At 40.1% G+C, this 24,106-nt stretch overlaps 1 long non-coding RNA gene across 1 annotated transcript; it reads right to left on the reverse strand.

The window, feature by feature from the left end:
- Positions 1-17,629: 17,629 nt before the first annotated feature.
- LOC116411590 lies at positions 17,630-20,214 on the reverse strand. Its single transcript, XR_004223228.1, has 2 exons — positions 20,061-20,214; positions 17,630-17,819 (listed from the first exon to the last, which is right to left on the reverse strand). It is a non-coding gene; the product is annotated as an uncharacterized LOC116411590 (long non-coding RNA).
- Between the last annotated feature and the right edge of the window lie 3,892 nt (positions 20,215-24,106).

Genomic DNA, 24,106 nt, shown 5'->3' on the forward strand with positions numbered 1-24,106 from the left:
TACGGAAATTTCGGAACTTTTGGATCGTACCAATTAACTCACATCAGAAATTATCATATTTAATACAAATTTTTTGCAATCATACTTTTTAAGATCTGAAATTCGGACTTTGATAAACCAACTTTCACTTTATTTGATAAAAAGTCACATGATTTAAAGGATTCAGTTCGCCCAGAGGCATGAATTAGGCCAAATCCGAATCCTGCTAAAAAAGGCAGAATCTTGGCCAATCCCCCAAACCGAATCCTGGATTTAATGCATACCTACTTTCTACTTCTATGTAGCAAACTTAGTAGTTTCTATAAAAAATTATGAAAATTCTAAAAAATCGCCTCAAAGCTTCCATCTTATCTACCACATAGCATTAGGTGCCAAGAAAAAATTTCTTAAATATGAAAGCAAAGGGTGCCCATTGTGCATAGGATTATCAAAGTATCTGGCATTTAGAGACCCCAAAAAGTTAGTGCATACAAATTGCCCCAGATATCACTTCAGCTACTTAAAATTCAACACATTTACTGCATTTTTGTGGGGTAAAAAACACAAAAAACTGTTGACCCCCCAAAACTATATATTTTAAATTGTGCACATTCAGTTGAATCAAAAATAGGCACCCATGTCTTTCTACTCCAAACTATGGAATCGCAATGCTATCCCAAAATTGGAGGTTTTGATAAAATATCTGAAAATTGCCTCAGATCTTCCACAAAAAAAAACATCCTAAATATGAAAGCCAAGTGTTTACTGAACAGTTTTATGGCCATTGTGCATAGGCTCACCGAAAGTATCTAGCATTTAGAGACCCCAAAAGGAAGTTAGTACATACAAACTGCCCCGGAGATCACTAGCAACTGAAAATTCAACACATTTACTGCATTTGTGGGGTAAAAACACAAAAAAATGCTGACTTTCCCAAAAACAATATAATGTATTTTTGTACACATTCGGGTGAATTCAAAATGGGCACCCATGTCTTTCTTCTCCAAACTATGGAGTCGTAATGCTTTCCCAAAATTGGCAGTTTTGATAAAATACCTAAAAATCACCTCAAAGCTTCCACATTCAAGCACCTTATCTCACACATAGCATTAGGTACCAAGAAAAATACTTCCTAAATATGAAAGCCAAGGGTCCACTGAACAGTTTAATACCCGTTGTGCATAGGATTACCAAAGTATCTGGCATTTTAAGACCCCAAAATGAAGTTAGTGCATACATATCTCATGGCATATAAATTAGGCTGTGTATTTTTTAGTAGTAGAAATATATGTGGTCAAAGTGGGAAATAAGTTGATCCCAAAATACCTCATATTTTCAGAAAATACACATTCAGCCAAATTTAAAATGGATAAAAATGTCATTGTATGGCAAAGCATCAAACAGTAAAGCTAAGCTAAATGTAGAGATTTTTATGAAATTTCTGAAAATTGTCTCAAAGCTTGCATTTTACCCCATTCTGTACCCCATTTCATCAACGAATCAACGTAAAACATTTAAATATGAATGTCAGGGGTCTACTGAACATAGATTTACCAAACTATGTGGCATACAGAGGAACCTAAATTGATATATTGACTTACATTGTAAGCTCTACGGGGCAGGGACCTCCTTCCTACTGTGTCTCATACCACATGGCACTTATTTCCTGTGTATTTATACTTATTTATTGTCCTCCCTGTGTGTTATTTTGTATATTGTAAGATTGTACAGCGCTGCGTACCCTTGTGGTGCTTTATAAATAAAGTTATACATACATACATATATAGCATTCAAAATTTCCATGGGCAAAAACAAGTAACAAAGAAAATTGACAATGCTATAATCCAGTAAAACCACCAAAATGAATGATTGGCTTGGCCAAAAACACCTATGCAGAACTGAAAATGCAATAAAATGGCTAAAAATGCAATAAAACAAATAAAATGCACCAAAATCAACAAAAATGTAATATAAGCACCAAGATAACATACAAACAGTATTTCACAGTGCTTCTGGGTTTGAGAGCAAAGGAGCGTCTCATAAAGTCACTCTTTCACTCCCCATTCATTACCCAGGCCCTAGGCAAGGAGCAGAGGAAGGGTACCAGTGGCCCCTAGGGCGCAATCGCCCAAGGTCCCCATAGGAAATGGCACGTGGATACTACTGCTCTTCTACCCCCCCCAAGCTCCGCCCAATCATTGGATCAGAAAAGGAAGAGGCTTCTCCAGGACAATCTGCCCTCCTGCCAGCCAGCCCCAGGTAAGTGTCAAAACAACACACACTCATTACACTAATACACACATACATTTTGGGGGCTTTTTTACACATTCACAGCACTCACACATACTTGCACAAGCACACACATGCACAAAAAAAGGCATTTTGCCAAGTGAACACACACTCGTACGCACATACAATTTTGTGGATTTTTTCATTGTATCCTTTTTTTGCTTGAAAATTTTTTTTTATTGCCTTTGTGGATAGCAGATTCGCAAGCAGCACTGCACAATACCTTTTGTATGTTATTTTGGTCCTCATATAATATTTTTGGTGATTTTGGTACATTTTTAGTCATTTTATTGCATTTTCAGTTCTGCATAGGTGTTAAAAATATTGAAACTGTGATTCTGACTGCAGATTACACTAGATGAAAAAAAGCATTGATTTTAGCAGTTTTATTGAATTTTAATGATTGTATTATATTCCGCATTGTTCTTTGTTACTTGTTTTTGCCCATGGAAATTTTGTTTGCTATTTATCGATTTGGGTGCATCTGTATGCCACATAATTTGGCAAATCTGTGCATATTGGGCATCAAACTGTTCAGTAGACCCCTGGCATTCATATTTTGAATGTTTTATGTTGATACATAAATGTGGGGTATATAATGAGGTAAAATGCAAGCTTTGTGAAGATTTTCAGAAATTTCATAAAATCTGTTACGTTACGCATAACTTCGTAGTTTGGTAGTTTGGGGTGTTATGGCACATAATACACATATCGGGAGCTTATATTGCAGTAGCCAGAGTGTCAGATGTGAAAATTCATATGCACTATTTTCATTTGGGTGCCTCTATTCGCCACATAGTTTGGTAAATCTATGCATAGCAGGCATCAAACTGTTCAGTAGGCCTGTGGCATTCATATTTAAAATGTTTTATGTTGGCATGTTACAAAATGTGGGTTATAGCATTGGTTATAGTACAAGCTTTGAGACAATTTTCAGAAACTACATAAAAATTGCTACATTTAGCATAGCTTTGTTGTTTTGTGCTTTGCCATACAAAGACATATTGACCCATTTTACATTTAGCAGAATGTGGATTTTCTGATAATATGAGGTTTTCTGGTAACAAATTACTTGTTTCCCACTTTTACCACACATAAACCAGGTGGTTTATTTTTTGGTAGTAAAAATATATGCCATAAAATATGTATGCACAATGGTCATCACAATATTCAGTGGACCCTTGGCTTTCATATTTGGGATATTTTTACTTGGTACAGGTATAGGACCTGTTATCCAGAATGCTCAGGACCAAGGGTATTTCAGATAAGGGGTGCTTCTATAATTTGGATCTTCATACTTCTACTAAAAAATCATCAAAACATTAATTAAACCCAATAGGATTGGAGGGGGCAATATAAGGGATTGGCTGCTGCTGGTACAGTACAGATGGGGGGGCAATATGAGGGATTGGCTGCTGCTGGTACAATACAGATGGGGGAGCAATATGAGGGATTGGCTGCTGCTGGCACAGTACAGATGGGGGGCAATATGAGGGATTGGCTGCTGCTGGTACAGTACAGATGGGGGGGCAATATGAGGGATTGGCTGCTGCTGGTACAGTACAGATGGGGGGGCAATATGAGGGATTGGCTGCTGCTGGCACAGTACAGATGGGGGGCAATATAAGGGATTGGCTGCTGCTGGCACAGTACAGATGGGGGGCAATATGAGGGATTGGCTGCTGCTGGTACAGTACATATGGGGGGGCAATATGAGGGATTGGCTGCTGCTGGTACAGTACAGATGGGGGGCAATATAAGGGATTGGCTGCTGCCGGCACAGTACAGATGGGGGGCAATATGAGGGATTGGCTGCTGCTGGTACAGTACAGATGGGGGGGCAATATGAGGGATTGGCTGCTGCTGGTACAGTACAGATGGGGGGCAATATGAAGGATTGGCTGCTGCTGGTACAGTACAGATGGGGGGGCAATATGAGGGATTGGCTGCTGCTGGTACAGTACAGATGGGGGGCAATATGAGGGATTGGCTGCTGCTGGTACAGTACAGATGGGGGGCAATATGAGGGGTTGGCTGCTGCTGGCACAGTACAGATGGTGGGCAATATGAGGGATTGGCTGCTGCTGGTACAGTACAGATGGGGGGCAATATGAGGGATTGGCTGCTGCTGGCACAGTACAGATGGGGGGCAATAGGATGGCTGCTGGCATTGGTACATGGGGGCAATCGGGGGGGGGGATAATTTTATGTGGCTTGATGATAGCAGTATTTATTAGTGCTGTCTGACTGTCTGGGCTGTGACTGGGCATCGGGTGGGGCAATACATGTGGCTATGCTCTGACTGGGGGGGCGCTGATTGAAGACCTTGCCTAGGGTGCCAAAATACCTTGGCCCGGCCCTGAGATGGCCTTTCTGTAATACAGATTATAGTATTTAGTTTTAAAATACCAGGGGCTAGCCGCATTCTTCATTTCCCAGGGTGCCACACCTGTGCTCTAATAAACTTCAGTCACACTTTACTGCTGAGCTGCAAGTTGGAGTGATCTGACCCGTCTCCCAGCAGCCGATTAGCAGAACAATGGGAAGGTAGCAAGATAGCAGCTCCCAGTAGATATCAGAATAGCACCCAATAGTAAGAAATCCAAGTCTTGTTTGTGACTCCTCCAGTTGAAGAAACAATAGGTTACCTGAAAGCAGTTTTAAAGTGTAGCGCTGGCTCTTTCTGAAAGCTCATTGCACAATGCAATGAGGTGACTGCCTACACACCATTTGAGAATACAATTTTAAATTTTAAGAATACAATTTTAAATGGTAGAGTAAATTATTTGCTATGTAAACAGTGTAATTTAGAAATAAAAAGTGCACCATAAAAATCATAACAGTACCCCTTTAAAGATCTTATCCAGAGGAGGTCATAGGTTCTGCCTATAGGAGAGCTTGTGACACAAATAGAGATCATCTTTTGACACCTAAATGTAACCAGAAACAGGGAATAAGAAAAAAAATATAATTTCCTGGCAGGGATACTGATTATTTTTCTACTGATTATAGTTAAGAATGCACATCTGTAGGTGTATTATTTCTAAATATCTCCTAATTTTGTATGTGTTTTGCTGTACATATATAATGTGTTTTCAGCAGTGGAAAAACATTTCCAAAGACAATCTCTTACAAGCAGATAAAGTAGAGCAAGCACTGTCAGCACTGGCTTTCTTTTCTCCAAATATATTCTTGCTTAATGCATTGCAAACAAACTTCCTTAAAATACAGGCCACAAAAATAGAACCAGAGCAGTAATGGTAACATATTTGTATTTTCATAGTTTCTTCCTTTTACATTATAGATTGTATCAGTTTGTGTATGAACAGATTAAAGGCAGAGCTGGTCTTCAGATTTGTGGAGAACATTGCTCAGAATTATTTAGTTAAGTGTTCCCCTAGGTGGACTGCAGAGTAACTCCTGTGCTCTGATAAAAATCGAGGACACTTCCCAGAGTTTTAAAGTCCCTTGAAGACTTTGCTGTCCTGTCTAATTATGTCTAATTATGCCCCCAAACACAGGGGCAGCAAGTATCACCAGGCTAGTAGCTATGATTATTATTTGTATTATTCCTACCTTGGAAGGCCGATTTGCTACTCACACATACCTCATTTGTGGATGTGGCCATCTTGCCTCCCCCTACCGATATCAGAAAATTTTAAATGTAGCTTATGACGGGTGGGGGCTACAGTGCAGCAGTGAAATTAAGTGGGCACCTCTATCATTTTATACAAATAATAGTTATATTTGTATATCTAGTTTATCACATTTACCCTTTTCCCTTTTCTGCAAAATGACCATTACATAAGGTCATTTCATAGGATTGGACATCTTTAAAACATTGCTTTGCAGGTATACACAACAGTATATTCCCCTTGTAAGCAAGGAGAGGCATCGCAAAGCAAAACCTTTATGGCTGAATAAAAGTGTTAGAGTCGAGGTTGGTAAGAAAAAATGTGCTTTTAAAGCATTCAAGTTAGCTGGGACAGCAGAAACTTTCATCAGGTACAAGGAAGCAAATAAAGCATGCAAAAAAGCTATCAGGCAAGCTAAAATAGAGATGGAAAGGGATATTGCAGCTAGGAGTAAAAAGAATCCAAAATTATTTTTTAATTATGTGAATAGTAAAAAAATGAAGCAAGAAGGGGTGGGAACCTCATTATCAAGGGGGGGTACGTTGGTTGATGAGAACGGGAAAAAGCAGAAATTTTGAACTCTTATATTTCATCTGTCTATACATCTGAGGAGCCAGCTAATGAAGGCTTCCCTTTTAATATGCCCAGTTCTAGTAATTTAGCTACTGACGCATGGGTCACTCGGGATGAGCGCTGTGATTGCCAAGCCTCTTCACTTAATTTTTCAGGATTCGTTGAGGTCCGGCATGGTGCCGAGAGACTGGCGAATTGCTAATGTGGTGCCGTTGTTTAAAAAGGGATCCTGTTTTCAGCATGAAAACTATAGGCCTGTTAGTCTGACATCAGTAGTAGGAAAACTTTTGGAAGGGGAAATAAGGGATAGGGTACTTGAATACATTGCAGTTCACAATACTATTAGTTTGTGCCAGCATGGTTTTATACGCAACAGATCTTGCCAGACTAATTTAGTCGGCTTTTATGAGGAGGTGAGCAAGAACCTCGATGCTGGAATGGCAGTTGATGTCATCTACTTTGGACTAAAGTGTTTGACACAGTACCTCACAGAAGGTGAATGATCAAATTGAGGAATTTTGGCCTAGAACATAATATTTGTAATTGGATAGAGAACTGGCTGAAGGATAGATTACAAAGAGTGGTGGTAAATGGAACATTTTCTAATTGGACCAGTGTTGTTGGTCCTTTGCTTTTTAACTTGTTTATTAATGACCTGGAGGTGGGCATAGAGAGTACTGTTTCTATTTTTGCTGACGACACTAAATTGTGCAAATCTAGGATGCAGGATGCTGCCACTTTGCAGAGCGATTTGACAAAATTGGAAAACTGGGCAGCAAACTGGAAAATGAGGTTCAATGTGGACAATTGCAAAGTTATGCACTTTGGTAGAAATAATATAAACGTGAACTATCTACTAATGAAAGATTTACAGACATACACTTACTACTGTATATACTACATACTCGTTTCAGTGAACGGCGACCGCCATCTTTAATAGGAATGCCCACTTCCTTTCCCTTACTACTCTCTACTACACATGCGTCCCCAACATCCTCTAGCAGCCTCCCCAGCACCTGCAAGCTGCGTTAGTCTCACACACCAACTCCGCCCCCCCTCCGCTCCGCGGTGCGCTTGTAAAAAGTGACAGGGCAGCAGGAATCAGCAGGAAAGGTGTACCGCACCCGACCCCCCGCCCCCCAGCACCTGCCGGCATCCTCTTCTTATGCCCCCAGCTCATTGCTGCATCCACTTCTTATAAAGGCATCCCCATGGCAACCAGATGCTATGGGGAGCACTCTTGCTTGTGCGCATGTGCTCACTAAGGAACTGGTCGTAGTGTCTGTGCAGGAGCGTTGCATTATGGGAATCTTCTCTACCCAGCTTAACGTTTTTTTTTTCCTGTTTGGCTTCTGATCATCTGAGCTATTGAAATATGGGGAGACTTAAGGGCACAATTGAGACAACTGAAGGTATGCCAGCAGCTTGAGATTAACTTTTCATTAGCCTTTCCTTCTCCTTTAAGAAGGATATTAATGAGCTGGAGAGAGTGCAGAGACGTGCAACTAAACTGGTAAAGGGGATGGAAGATTTAAGCTATGAGGATAGACTGTCGAGGTTGGGGTTGTTTTCTCTGGAAAAGAGGCGCTTGCGAGGGGACATGATTACTCTGTACAAGTACATTAGAGGGGATTATAGGCAGATAGAGGGTGTTCTTTTTTCCCATAAAGACGATCAACGCACCAGAGACCACCCCTTTAGATTAGAGGAACGGAGCTTCCATTTGAAGCAGTGTAGGTGGTTTTTCACGGTGAGGGCAGTGAGGTTGTGGAATGCCCTTCCTAGTGATGTGGTAATGGCAGATTCTGTTAATGCCTTTAAGAGGGACCTGGATGAGTTCTTGAACAAGCAGAATATCCAAGGCTATTGTGATACTAATATCTACAGTTAGTATTAATGGTTGTATATATAGTTTATGTATGTGAGTGTATAGATTGGTAAGTATAGGTTGTATGTGCTGGGTTTACTTTGATTGTGTGACTGTAAGGAGCATTGGCTGACCACTGTGTATTCCTTCCTCCTCTGCGCATCCTTCTTTGGAGCGCTCCTATTTTTAATTTTAAGGGATATTGTCATTGTGTGACCCAATAAAGTCTTAAAATTTGTGCATTTTCTGGCTTGTTTTTTTTTAGAATTAATGTGAATGTTGTTTTTTTTTAGATCATAACGTTACCCGCACAGCTCATCTGGGCATCAATGAACACACCGGAGTAGCTGAAATGACAACCCACACTGGTGGAAATATGTGGTTTTAACATCATGGGCTGTCTGTGGTCAGTGTGCTGCTCTAAAACCTGTCACAGGCTGGCTGGTAAACATTCAAGATCTAAAAAAAGTGTTTTTTGTTGTTCAAAGAAAAAGAGATCAGATAAACGGACTGTAAAGGAGAGGCAGAGTGTGGAGGATGCTGATTTCCAAAGGTACTATTTCTCTTTTTCTTATATCAGGCATATTTGGAGCTGGGTATTTGCTTCTGGAGCACAACTGGCGTAGGAGTAAATAATGGTAAGTACATCCACAGAAAATTTTTCATTAGTTAGTTAAGAGGCAATGTTAAAAAACATGTAAAGCCTACATTTGCCTACAATATATATCAGTTGGGCACGTCTCCTCCGCCCAAATAGCATTATTTGTACTGCATATATCCCCTCCGCTTGCCAGCACCATCACATTTTCCTAAAGCAGATAGCAGCTTTCACCCGTTTGCCATTTTTCCTCTGATACATAATCAGATACATTTAAATCTGCAAACAGCATACACACACACAGACCCTTATTCAGCCTACATTTCATCAAGAATACAGGCTCACACAGGCACAACTGTCTTTGATAAAAGTTCTGCTTTGTTTGAGCTGAGCTCAGGAGAGCAAAAAAGAGAAGGAGAAAAAAATTAAAGCAGACAGCTAGAGTTGTGTTTCTGTGGGAACCAGCAATGCCATCTCTTCCCTAGCTGCTAGACTGGAGGGTGTGTTTAGTAATCTGAGCTTAGAACAACTGAGCATGCCCACAAGCCAGAAGTCAAAGCAATTTCCTGAGGGAAATTTCAGGAGCAGAAGGAAATCTAAGTGATTAAGGAGATATTGCAGCCTTACTATTAACTTCTGGACAACCAGTGTGGCAGGTATTGAAAGATTTCAAAAAGGCTGTTCACTGATTACATTTTTGTGTGTGGGGTTTATATGTCCTTTAATAATTGGCACAGGGTATAAAAGGTATGTTTCACTTTGTACCACTGGTATAGGAGTAAATGAGGGTAAGGACATCCACATAAAATTATTAATTAGTTAATAGGCATTGTTAATAATTGTCACACAGTATAAAAGGTATGTTTCATTTTGTATTCCTTAACTTTAAAAAAGGGCCCAAGCCGGAACCAAAACATTAGTGAAATTTATGGAATACAGCACTTTGAGAAACACAGATATTTTGTAGTGTGGGGTATGGCCACCTTTAGTCCCAGTGCATCTAAGATTAAATTTGAGGAGGTGGTTAAATTGCAGATCACTGTGTGGTTATTCTGCACAGTAATCTGTGTTGGGTAAGATAGTGGATCAAGATTTTTTTTGTTTTGCCTTTATGTTTCCAAAAAATTAAAATATAAATAAAAATAGGATGATCTGTAAATCTTTTAAACACTCTACATGTATGGATCACATACACTCCATAATCAAATAATTCAAATTTCTGAAAATAATTTCATTTTTCTCAGTCATAAAAATCCAGTACTTTGTACATGATCCCAATAAACATATAATTAATCCTTAGTAGAAGCAAAACAATCCTAGTGCGTTTAATTCATGTTTACAGTTTTAGTTTTAGGCTTAAGGTATAGAGATCCTAATTACAGAAAAACCCAGGTCCAGAGCATTCTGGTTAACAGGTCCCAAACTTATATATGACTGCAAATAGTACAAAGACAAAATATTAAATGTTAAAACTGAGAAATTTTATTGTCTTAAATTTGACGTCATCAACACATGTCAAAAAAGTTGGGATGGTCAACAAAACACTGGAAAAATTAGGGCTGATTCACTAAAGTGCGTTAATTTTTATCGCATGCTTTTATGCGTTAAAATAGACGTGAAAATTAACGCGCGATTCACTACAGTATTACCGCTTTCGTTAAGTCGCACATCACATGCGTTAATTCACACGCAACCGCGTTCGTTAATTTTAACGCAATGCGGTAATTAGCGAATGAAAAGAATGTGAACACATGATTCACAAAAGCACCTAAAGCGTTAAATGCGTTAATTAGCGCGCAAATGTGGGCGTATTTTAGCGCCTGATTGGGGGAAGCTTTGGGCAAAGCACATTTTTCAGTTTTGAATGTTACAAGCTAAAATGGAGTATGCCATGGGGTTTCTGCTTGACAGGGAGGAGGTATGTCAAGACCCCCAGCCTTCTCAGTCATGTGGCCTCTGTTTTTTCGTGAAAGGGCCACATTAGAGGGCTTAAGCGAGGATGAAGTGGTCAGGCGATACAGGCTCAATAGGGTAGCGATATCCAGCCTGTATGAGCTGCTTGAGCCTTCCCTGCAACCACTGACTCACAGAAGCCGTGCTGTCCCCGGTATGGTGACACTGCTGTGCTCCCTGCACTTTTTGGCCACTGGCAGTTTCCAGAGGGTCGGGGGGGTTTACAGGGGGGTGTCACAGCCCACCTTTTCACGGTGCCTTGGCCAGGTTCTGGACGCAATCCGATCGGTGTCCGGGAATTTCATCTCATTCCCCCAACATCGGAACGAGTGGAACGCTGTGAAAAGGCATTTTTATGGGGTAAGTGGCATCCCCAATGTGTTGGGTGCAATTGATTGCACCCATGTGGCGTTAAACCCCCCCCCCAAGACAGGGAGCACATTTTTCGAAACAGGAAGGCCTACCACTCCCTAAACGTGCAAGTGGTGTGTGATGCACGTATGAATATCATGAGCATCGTGAGCATCGTGTCTGGGTTCCCCGGCTCCTCTCACGAGCATTGTGTCTGGGTTCTCACGATGCTTATATCCTAAGGCAGTCCGCACTTTACCATTCTTTAAAGACAGGACAAATGCCTCACGGGTGGCTGTTAGGTAAGTATTTGTGTCACCTATCTAGCACAACTTGCCCACATTTGCTTTCTGTCTCCCACTGTAAAACCAGGCCCTGCCTGCCATAAGCTTGTTTTGCAATTTGTAAAGTGCCCTCTTTTGCCATTGGGAGAGACAAAGCAGCTACTTGTAGTGTCACCTATCAGTCTCACACTGTCACATCTGTTGCAAAAGGGCCGTGTTTTGACACAGGGAGACTGGAAGCAGCTTATTTGTTTGCAGCATCTTATTACATCTTATTTTATTTCAGGAGATGCTAGCTACCCATGCTCTCGGTATCTCATCACACCGATTCACAGGCCGCGTTCACGGGCCAAGTGTGCTTTTAACGAAGCACATGTGAAAGCGCAGTCTGTGATTGAGCGGAAATTTGGGGTCCTTAAAAGCCAGTTCCGCTGCCTGGATAAATCAGGAGGCAGCCTCATGTACAGCCCCTCCAAAGTTTCCAACATTGTGGCTGCTTGTGCTGTACTGCACAATCTGGCAAACCAGCATGGCTTACCTGGGGATATGGCCGATGACCTGGAGGACCCCATACATCCACAAGATCCTGTCTGAGGTGCGGATGCCAGAGGGAGTGAAATCCAGGGACAAATCGTTACCAATTACTTTTCCTGTAAGCACCTACAATATTTAATCCCATACACAAGAAATACCAAACAAATTCTCCAAAAAAAAAAAAAAATTATTTACAGGGAACCCACTTCCAGGTGATTCCTCCACCCGCAACACAAATAGAAAAAACACAAAGAAAACTAAGAAAAGATAGGTTCCACAAATCCCTAATGTGCACAATTTATTTTCTTTTGCGAAGCTGCCTAGTTGAACCTGCAGGACCAGGAGTTTTGCTCTTACCAGCAGCTCCACTGGTAGAGCTTGTTGGCTCTGTTGGCTTTTGTGCCTGTTGTTGTAGGGCGGCAATTTGTTGCTGGAGGAGCAAATTTTGTTGAGCCAACAGGGCCAGTTTTTGCCTTTTGATCTCTACCCGCTCCTCTTGCAGGCTCAACATGGCAGCCTCATGTTGTGCTTTCCTCACCTCGCTGGCCTGATGGAGGCTCAACATGTCAGCCTCGTGTTGCGCCTTCCGTGCCTCACTGGCCTGCTGGAGGCTTAGCATTGCCGACTCGTGTGTGGCTTGCCGTGCCTGCCCTGCATTGTAGGTGTTAGTGGCCACACACAAGTCGACATGCATCTGATCCATCAAGGCTTTGTGATGCCTTATTAGGGATTTGTGGAACCTATCTTTCTCAGGTTCCTGGGGTGCCATGTTCTCTCCTCTGGCCTGGGTTGGGAGCTCCTCATCTGAGAAGAAGGTCACATCGCTGCCACCCACATGCGACCCTCTATCACTTTCCTCCCCACTAAACGTATCCCCTCCAATTGCAGGATCGCACTGTGGGGAGTGGAGCACAGACGAGAAGCTGTTAGGGAAGTTTTACATTAATATTAAGCTTCTCTGCAAGAGTAAATACACTTGTATTAATGTCATTACACCTACCTTGGCCAACATTCCTGCCCAAATCAAACATGCCGGACACACCGCTCACACTCTCACTGTGAAGGAAAGGCAGCACCAGCTCCTCAAATTTGCTGAAATGGACCCTCTTAGCAGGCCAACTTCCAGTTCCGGATCTAAATAAAATATACAAATGGTTTTATTGTGTTGTCTCCAATAAGCAAGTGATAACAACGCAGTCACTTTTTGTTACTCATTGTTGCCCCAATCAATTTCCTTTACTTTCAAGTGTAACAATACTCAGGCATGCTCTGACACAAATGCTACTAAAATGCTGCAAGTTGCTGCTAAGTGACCTTGCTAACTCCCAGGGCTCTCCCTTATACTCTCTCTGTATTAAACAATGCTTAAACAATAATCCTCCTTGATAAAGGAGAGTACAGGGCATTACTAAAGTGCATTTAAATTGTCTAAGAGTATAGTCTATGAATAGTCGCTAACTTTAACACCATAAAAGTAGACTATTTTATAGCAAGAATAGTTGCAAAGTTAATTTTGTTGCAAGAATATTCGCCGCTATAACCTGCTTCTGTCCCCAGAATATTCACCGCTATAACCTGCTTCCGAATATTCAAAGTTTGACTAAGCAGCGATGTGCGTGTAAATGCCAGCGATCATTGCGGAAGCAGGTTATAGTGGCGAATATTTTGGCGACAGAATATTCGCCGCTTCAAAGTTTGACTAAGCAGCGATGTGCGTGTAAATGCCAGCGATCATTGTTTCCGCAGGTTATAGGGGCGAATATTTTGGCGACAGAATATTCGCCGCTTCAAAGTTTGACTAAGCAGCGATGTGCGTGTAAATGCCAGTGATCATTGCGGGAGCAGGTTATAGGGGCGAATATTTTGGCAACAAATTAACTTTGCGACTATTCTTGCTATAAAATAGTCTACTTTTATGGCGTTAAAGTCCCTAGTGCTATGCTTTCTGCTAATCCCTATGCCAATGTCTATTTTTAGCTTCTCTGTGAAATCAAATCTTCATGGTTTACTTTCAACTTTTTCTCATTTTCCTCTAAAAGAAGGAAAATTTGGGATTTTCAGCGGCTGTGGTCCGACATAAAGTGCAGGAACCGCAATTTACTGGTGGAAATAGCAGACAGTAATTATTGTACTTTATTAATGTTTTAAAGAATACGTTAATTAAAATAATTTGAAATTAATTTTACCTAAAAATTTAAGAAATGTATATTCTATATATATATGTACGTTGTATATATGCATGTTTTTTCAAAAACCACACACAATAAAGTTCACAATAAAGAGGTAATTTTAAATATGTTGGGCCAGTTTGAAAAAATAATACATATACACATATATATACATCTATTTCCCAAAACATATATACATACGTGTATATATACATATGCATAAATAAGTATATAAAGATCTATATATATGTATATTTAGACGTATATATATGTATATATGCATATGTGTGTATATATATATATATATATATATATATATATATATATAGGAGACGCAGGGGAGCCGGAGGAAGCAGGAGGACGCGGGGAGGGGGGCACTGGAGGATGCTTGGGGGGGCCCTGTGGGAAGCAAGAGTATGCAGGGGGGAGCGGGAGGAAGCACCAGGGAGCGACCCATAGTATAAGTAATTTGGGAAAGAACCACAAATGTTTTAGGGGGCCCTGGCTAACAATGTCTGTGTGTCCTTTGTATTGATGTGAGGGGTCACAGGGTGAGTTGCCATTGGGGGCGTGGGAGGAGGGGGGCCCAAAAAATGTTGTTGTGAGGGGCCCTGTGATTTCTGATGGTGGTCCTCTGTGTATGAATGTATATATATTTGTATAATATATTTAAACAACATCTTGCAATATTATCTCAAAGAACTTCAACTGTATGTAGCGCCTTGTAGCACGGTGGATTTTATTTTGATTTTATAATGATTTACAATAAACATCTGCTTTGACATATGAATCAAATCTTAGGTTTGAGTCAAGTAAAACCAGCAGTAAAAGTAAAACCAGAAGATTTTGGGACAGCTATTGTCCAGTGTTCAAGGTACAATGTCTTTGTTCTATGTATATTGCTGGGTAAACAGTAAACACAGGTATTGTTACCCAGCAAATATCCTTGGAATAAACAAACAGACAGCATATAGACAATACACTTTATGTACAACTTATTTGAGAATCAAATAAGGCTTTCTACAAAGTTAGTAAATTGTCTAGTTAGGTTTTGTTCATGACAAAAGTTTGTACACCATATTGTACAATAAGTCAGCACTTGGTGTAGCGGGTTTGCAAAGACCTCTAGTATAAAAGGGAGCCCCTACCATGGGTCAGTAGCTTCGCCTAGGACTCCTGAACGAGTGCCGGGACATTTGGATCATCGCTTGGTTATCGGGAACCTGAAGGTCTTGCGCCAAAGGTTGTGGGGCTCCCCGATTGTGCTGAATTGTGCAGAACTGGCTACACTTGTAACTATAATCATACCAAGATAAGTAAATCTATTTGATTCTATTATTACTTGTGTGTGTGTAAGTTATTGCTCACTAACAGTTTATCAGAAGGCTTAATCATTGATCCTGCATATTTATTAATATTTGTCATTAATGTCAATTAATACAAATTATTAATATTAATAAAGGTTCACCCCCTTTATTACACGCCTCAAGACCCTCCAGAGGCCCAGGCCCCTGAGGCTCCACAGGCCCCTGATACTCCCGAGGCCCCAGACGCTCCACAGGCCGAAGACTGGGAAGAGGCAAGTCCTCCTGATGATCTAGACGAGCGACCATCACGTCAGACCGAAGATGTGGGGACCCAAACAACACCTGGGTGGACTGACCCCTCACTTCGGACCATGCAGGAGGACCTTGCCTCCATGAAGGCCCAGTTGGCCAGAGTGGAGCAGAGCCTCGAGGAGCTTAAGGCCAGCAAGGCCTAGCCAGTTTTTTTAAATTTTAAAATTTTGACTACATTTTATTGTTAGAATAAAAGTTGCTATTTTTCTACTTTTGAACTGGGTAATGTCTAATTATTTTGCGTTCATTCATGGTATTCTATACTTTCTTGTAGTTTCTCTTCCACTTTTACATTTATCAGTAACAGCATCAATATGCTATATGGGTTTCGCTGAACAGTAAAGCTTGCGTTAATTAGTACGTAGTATATTTTCTGGCAAGTATGATAACTGCCAATCAAATGTTTTGGCGCCAGAATAATTGCAATATTATATTTGTCCCCGTTTACTAAACTGCCCATAACATATTTGGCATTTATTCTGTGTACTAAATTTAAGCCACTTTAGTAAACGGACCCCTAAGTATTTTGGCAAATATTCCTTAAATGCCCCCCCCCCCTATTTACTGGCCTAATTTGATGTTGTACTCCACAGCTTTGAGGACATAAGTTGCACACATAATACATTACATACATACATTACATACAAGTAAAGTAAGTAGGAAAGAAGGCAAAAAGGAAGGAAATTTAGTAAGCCAAAATGAAAAGCCAGTTGAGTAGAAAAGCAGATGAGCAAGTGTTAAATAAAAAGATGAATGTAAGATATTTATCTGTATCTGGAGTCCTCTGCCAGCTTTTTTTTCAGGACCCGCTTTATATCCTGGTACCGCTTTTTGCAGCGTTGGACACTGCGGAGAAACACACCCACGCTATTAATGCGCTCCGCAATGTCCCACCAGGCCTTTGATTTAACTGCAGTGGGCGTCTTGGTGGCATATTTGCTGATGACCTTGTGGTACACCGGCACGAGCCCCTCCACCAGCGCCTCATTCTCAAACTCCCACCCCCGCTCTCTTCGCTGGCTTCCTCCGGATGGTATTCCCTGTCTGTGCCCTCAGCCTCAGACACATCAGGGCTACCAAGGTAAAGAGGCCTCTCTGTGTCACTGCCGGAGCTGGATGACACAGCAGTTGGAAGGTGCTCCCTCTTCTTGGCCACCTTTTTACCAGCCACAGTGCTCTCCATGATTTTTTTATATAACAACTCTCTCTCTCTCTGTCTCACACTAGTACTTCTGTGCTCTCCCAGCAAAAAGCAGAGCATGTGCGTTAATTAGCGTGCACGCAAAAAGTACTGCGCCGTGCATGCGTTAATTAGCGCGCGTGCGAAAAGTACCGTGGGTGCATTAATTAGCGCACATGCGAAAAGTAGCGCACACACGTTAGTTATTGCGCGTTGCGTCTAATACCGCACGAAAATAGTCTTTGCGACTAAAATAACGCATGCAGCATTGCGCGTAAATTAACGCAAGTATGCTTTTAGCGAATTGTGCGTTAAGTTGCGAAGAATTAGACGCGCTAAAAATTTTAACGCATGCTGTAAATAGCGCTCGTTTTAATGCACTAGTGAATCGCCCCTATTATGTGATGTTAAAAACATCTCACCAAATAAATAAAAAAAAATCTCACCAATTGGCAACAGGTCAGCAAAATGATCAAATATAAAAGCAGCATCCCAGACAGGCTGGGAAGTAAAGAAGGGGTGTGACACACTACACGGGTAAATATTCAAGAATTTAAGAATAATGTTCAACATAAATTGCAAAGAACTTAGGGATTTCATCATCTTCAGTATATTTTATTAAAAGATTCAGAAAATCCAGAGAAATCTCAGTCAAGGGACAAGGCCACATGCCAATACTGGATGGCCGTGATCTGTGGGACGGCTCTCAGGCAGCACTGCAGCAATAACAGACACAATCCTTTAGTGGAAATCACTGCATGGGCTTAGGCATCCTTCCAAAACAATTGTCTGTGACCATGGTGGAAGAAGAAACCATATCAAATCATGATTACAAAACACCGTCACCTTCTCTGGGCCCAAGCACAATTAAGATGGACTAAGGCTGATAAATCAAACTATGAAATTCTTTTTAGAAGTCCTGCAAGTGTCTGCAAACTTTCTCTCCATGTCAACCAAAACAAAAAAAAACCCTACACATTTCACACAAGCATGCTTTCTTCAGGAAACATGAAAAAGAGGCTTGAGACACATTGCGTCTACATATGCTCACTCATCTAGCGCCATTGGATATGCTAAGCGCTCCTCATTTGCATCACACATAGCAACGGGAACATTCCTCCTTGAAATACCATTTATAAAAATACCATATGTATAAGTACAAGGCTAAAAATTGCGTTGACAATAATGTCTAGCCTATAGGCAAATACATTACATATAAAGCTGTAGAAAAAAAAATGGGATAATGGATAATCCAAAATATATAAAGGTAAAATCCTAATGAATAACTAACCTCATTATGCTTTCTCTCTTTCTATTGGAACATTGTATTATATTACAGAAAACATTTAATACTATAATATACTATAATATTCATTCAGTCTGACTGGGGAAATTGTATTCAAAATATATATCCAAAAAAGTTCACGTTGGTCCAAATAAATTTCACGTTTACCCCCACTTGGGCTAGCACCCACAGGGCCCATGCTGATAAGTGATTTAAATCTGAATCATGCACTTCTAAAAAATGTCTATACAAAAGAAGTTCTTGTGATTTAGTTCTAATTTTATACAAGTGCTCATATACCTAGTATTAAAGTGCATCGTAGTTTTACCCGCATATCGTAAGTTACAAGAACATAATACTAAATATACCCCAAAATTGCTAGAGCAATTTAAAAATTGTTTAATAACAAAATTGGTATGTGAAATATAACCTCCTTTAACGGACAGAACCTTTTTGAAACTGCCATCCCCTAAGAGTCATAGTTCTTGTCACACACAAGTCTGTCTGTCTGGTTCACCAATTTTTAGCCAAAATTAGCATTCCCTTTATACACCCTTCGGTGCCAACAGAAGTTACACTATCACATTTCACCATATTTTTATACCGATTTTTGTTTCTCCTTAGGTAAGATGGCACTAGGGGTACCAATACTTGTAACTACAGATCAATGAATAGGTTAGCTGTTAGTGAATCTATCGCTCATATTATCAGACTCCCCGAGGGGAAGTTCACCAAAGTCTTATGAATTTTAGGCAAATAGAACAAAATTGCCATTTTTAGAAACTTATTCCATAAAAATGTAAACTCCTGCTTCAAAATAATATTACGACAAGAAGCTTTACACAGTTGTATTCTTATCTAATAATCTACAAGTGCTTGTATCCTTTAATATTGTCTCTGCTTCCTGTATATTGTCTAATCTCTCTGTGATCTCCAATTAGTGCAAGAAGAGCTGTCCTTTCCATTTTGGAAAGGTTATCTTCCCATTTATCTAACTTAATCTTACGAAACTTCTTCCACTAATTTCTAATATAGTTGTAAATAAGGCCCTTTTACTTCATATTGGTTCAGGGTAGACTTCCTTTTTACATTTGTTGTAATTTTAAGACCATCCACATCACTATTCTCCTTAATAAAACTGTTTACTGCTTGTTTGATATCTTCAACATCTAAGCCCACTATTGCAGTTACTCTATATCTTTATCTGGATCCTGATTAATATTCACATTTTTTTGAGCATAAAATCTTTTTAAAATCAATTTTCTTCAAAATCAATAAACAAGTGAAACTTACTCAGTTCCATTTTCGGAGCAAAGGAGAGTCCCTTATTTAAAAGACTTATTTGTCCTATAGTCAAACTTGTTAGTGAAAGATTATAAATACCAAAATGATATGATTCCTCTGGAGGTATATTTTTCATTTTTTTAGTTCTTGTAACCTGACTCTTTCACACCTTTTTTGTATTGGCTGATAAATTAGATAGCTTTTTTGGATGGCTTTTTAGAAAGTGAAGGAATACAGGGTTATGGGAGATAGCTGTCAGTACCATTTGATCCAGGGACTGGTCCGATCTGGTACCATCTTGGAGTCAGGAAGGATTTTTTTTCCCCCTCTGCGGCAAATTAGAGAGGCTTTGGATAGGGTTTTTTGCCTTGCTCTGGATCAGCTAGCAGTTAGGCAGGTTCTATATAGGCATTAAGGTTGAACTTGATAGACATATGTCTTTTTTTTTCAACACAACTTACTTTGTTTGGTGGTGGTATCTTTTATCTTTCCCAGTTGTGTAATATCTTCTCCAAAAACGGGGTATTTGTAGCTCATTCTTCCCCTGGTACAGGTATGGGATCCCTTATCCGGAAACCCGTTATCCAGAAAGCTCCGAATTACGGAAAGCCTGTCTCCCATAGACTCCATTTTAATCAAATAATTCAGAATTTTAAAACTGATTTCCTTTTTCTCTGTAGAAATAAAACAGTACATTGCAATTGATCCCAACTAAGATATAAATAATCCTTATTGGATGCAAAACAATCCTATTGGGTTTAATTAATGTTTTATTGATTTGTTAGTAGACTTAGGGGCTGATTTACTAACCCACGAATCCGACCCGAATTGGAAAAGTTCCGACTTGAAAGCGAATATTTTGCGACTTTTTCGTATGTTTTGCGATTTTTTCGGATTCTGTACGAATTTTTCGGATCCAATACGATTTTTGCGTAAAAACGCGAGTTTTTCGTACCCATTACGAAAGTTGCGTAAAAAGTTGCGCATTTTGCGTAGCGTTAAAACTTACGCGAAAAGTTGCGCATTTTTCGCGTAAGTTTTAACGCTACGCAAAATGCGCAACTTTTTACGCAACTTTCGTAATGGATAGGAAAACTCGCGTTTTTACGCAAAAATCGTATTGGATCCGAAAAATTCGTAAAGAATCCGAAAAACATACGAAAAAATCGCAAAGTACCGATCATTACGAAAAAAACGCAATCGGACTCCATTCGACCCGTTCGTGGGTAAGTAAATCAGCCCCCTAATGTATGGAGATCCACATTACGGAAAGACCCCTTATCCGGTATACCCTTGGTTCCAAGCATTCTGGATAATGGGTCCTATACCTGTATATATTGGAGTAGCCGCAAATCTATTTCAATGAATAAAATTCCCATCATTGGGTTTTATCAATAGATTCGAAAAACGTTTCATATTCTGCTTATTTTTATATATTTCCACCCTTCTCCAGCCCAATAATCTAGTAGGGGGATGGGGTTTGGGGTTACATTAAAATTCTTTGTTTTACCTTTATTCATATTTACATTTATATTAATCCCCCTTTTAAGATCACCTTTATTTTCTTTTCTATTCCAATTTATATTTGTATTTTGGAAACCATTATCTTCCAAGTGATACTTATTTTTCCAACTATAAATTATATTAGACGAATAATCTTGTTTGTTTCGAGTGAACTTACATTATTTTCTAGTTGTCACCTCTTTATCAAACACATCTAATCTTCCATCGATTTTTTCTATACTTCTTTTGTATATTGACTTACCTTATATGGGCTCAAAGGATCTTTTCATTACATCTATTTTCTCTTCCAATTGCCTTAACTTCGACTGTCTTTCATGAACTAGAAACTCAATTAATTGCAAAGAACACCTACTCAAAACTTACTCCCACATGTGAATAAAATCAATTCCTTCATCCTGAAAAGCTGGTTTTAAATCTATATGTAACCACCATGGAACAATTTTGTGTGAATAGCTTAAGGTTTCTTGTTACCCCAATGTTACCGACATGGAGAGAAAGTTTGTAGATGCTCTCCTTGTAAGTAATTTCCAGGAATCAGAACAGGGGGTATCAATTTATATGAGTACCTGGCCAGGTTCTTAACTTTTAACATTCCACCATTCAGGGTTTTTTAAATTTTTTGAGACTTTTGTTTTTTATGTTTGTCCAGTTTCAATAGGTGAACAATCCAGTTTGATTATATACATCCGAACAGGGCCTTGGGATACACTATTTATTTACTAAATGCTCTTCATATATTGAATGTGCAAGTATGGTGTCCACCCGTTTATCCCTTCCCTTGAGCAGGGTAAGACAACCAACAGAGTGACAGGAGGTAAGTCCACCGGTTTATCCCTTCTCATAAAGAGGTTGGGCAGGGTTAAAGACTGGCTTAGTCCTTGGCACTTCTGTGTCCCCTAATCTAAGGCAAGTAGGAGACTGTTAGGAGACTACTCCTTTACTCTCTTCTACTGGATGGAGCAAGGAAGCTGCTCTTTCTATATAAGTTCTGACTTTCTCACTTTGCTAGAAGGTGCTATAAGTTGATCTAACCTGTTCTAGCTTTACCTCATTTATGGGGTCCCTGTCCCCGACTTCACTAAGAGTACTTGTCCCCTTAGGGCCTAATACTTCTGGGCCAGTGTGGATCCCGGGCTTCAAGGACCAGCCACACAGATCAAATGCTGCAAGCCAAGAAGAAATATCCACCCCTTCCCTAACACTATATTAAAGTGTAGTAGGGTGTGGTCTAGTCTTGGGCCAATAATAAGGTATATGTAAATACCAACTAGATACATTCATCCTGCCTAGTGACAATGAGAAATGGAAAGGTAGGGTTTAAAGCCATAGGGGCACAATAACCCTATGAGTCCATACAGATGTAATTTGATAACATGACATTTTGTGGAACATTTTTAAACACTAAGGAGCACCTTTACCTATCCACGAATGCTCCGAGCGTTCGTTCGATCGGTCCAATCGTATTTTCCGCAACTTTTTCGTACCTTGCGCGACGTTTTGTATTTTTAGCGTGAAAAAATCAGATCGGTTTTGCCGCTGTTTACAATCGTTCGGTCCGAAAATTTTGTGACTTTCGGATCGCCAATATGTTATTATCGTGACTAATACGAATACGGTAAGCATTTTCGTGATATTTGCGATCTTCAGAAATTTTCGTTTCCAATCTGAATTTTTCCCATTAGGGATTCGAACTCGTGTTTTGATAAATCTGCCCCTAAATGTAATTGTGGAGCATATCGTCCAGCACCATCATCATACCTTATGACAATAAGGGGCAGATTTACTAATCCACGAATCCAAATCCCGAAAGGGAAAAAATCGTATTGGAAACGAAAATTTTGCGACTTTTTCGTTGCTGTCGTGATTTTTTGTATTTGTCGCGACTTTTTCATTGCCGTTGCGACTTTATCGTATTTTGCGGTACTTTTTCGTCACCGTCCCAATTTTTTCGTATTGAGCGATAGTAAACAGCGGGAAAACCAATCCGATTTTTTCGCAACAGCAACGAAAGTCGCGGAAAATATACAAAAAATTTGCGACGAAAAAGTTGCAACAATTTACGGAAAAATCGCAAAAAAGCAATCATTACGAAAAAACGCATTCGGACCTTCGGACCGTTCGTGGATTAGTAAATCTGCCCCTAAGGGGCTGATTTACTAATCCACGAACGGTCCGAAGGCGTCCGAATGCGTTTTTTTGTAATGATCGGTATTTTGCGATTTTTCCATAAATTGTCGCGACTTTTTCGTAGCCATTACGACTGTTTCGCAAAATGTTGCGACTTTTTCGTAGCGCTATGACTTGCACGAATTGTTGCGACTTTTTCGTAGCCTTCGCGCCGAGTACGAAAGTTTCGGATTCATTCAAGCTTCAGTATCGTAACTTTTCTTGGGCCAGGTTGGAGCTGCAGAGTGCCATTGAGTCCTATGGGAGGCTTCCAAAATCATGCAAAGTCTGAAAGTTTTGCCCGCAGTTAACGAGCGCTCAATACGAAAAAGTCGCGACAAGATACGAGCAAATCGTAATGGCTACGAAAAAGTTGAGACAATTCGCGCAAGTCGTAATGGTTACGAAAAAGTCGCGACAATTTACGAAAAGTCGTAACGGCGACGAAAAAGTCGCAAAATGTTCGTTTTCCAATCTGAATTTTTCCAATTCGGATTCGTGGGTTAGTAAATCAGCCCCTAAGTGTGTGAGGTCTATATTTGTGGTGTGCAGTTTTATTATACTATGTATAATGAGATAATTTCAAGCTTTTTATATAAGAAATTGCATAGTAATTCTTAGTTCCTGCATAAGCTACCTGATTTACACCTATCAAGACTGCATAGTGCTCTGCCAGCAGGTCATTGCACATAAACCCCCAATATGCCATGCAGCAAAGTGCACCGATCCCCTTTAATCAACACTTTTTGGCACAGTAACCCCTATAACACTGTCTCCACCCAAACAGCAAGCCATCCACGCCCCTATAACTTCACCG

The sequence above is a fragment of the Xenopus tropicalis genome, chromosome 6 (assembly GCF_000004195.4).
Source record: "Xenopus tropicalis strain Nigerian chromosome 6, UCB_Xtro_10.0, whole genome shotgun sequence".
NCBI lineage: Eukaryota > Metazoa > Chordata > Amphibia > Anura > Pipidae > Xenopus > Xenopus tropicalis.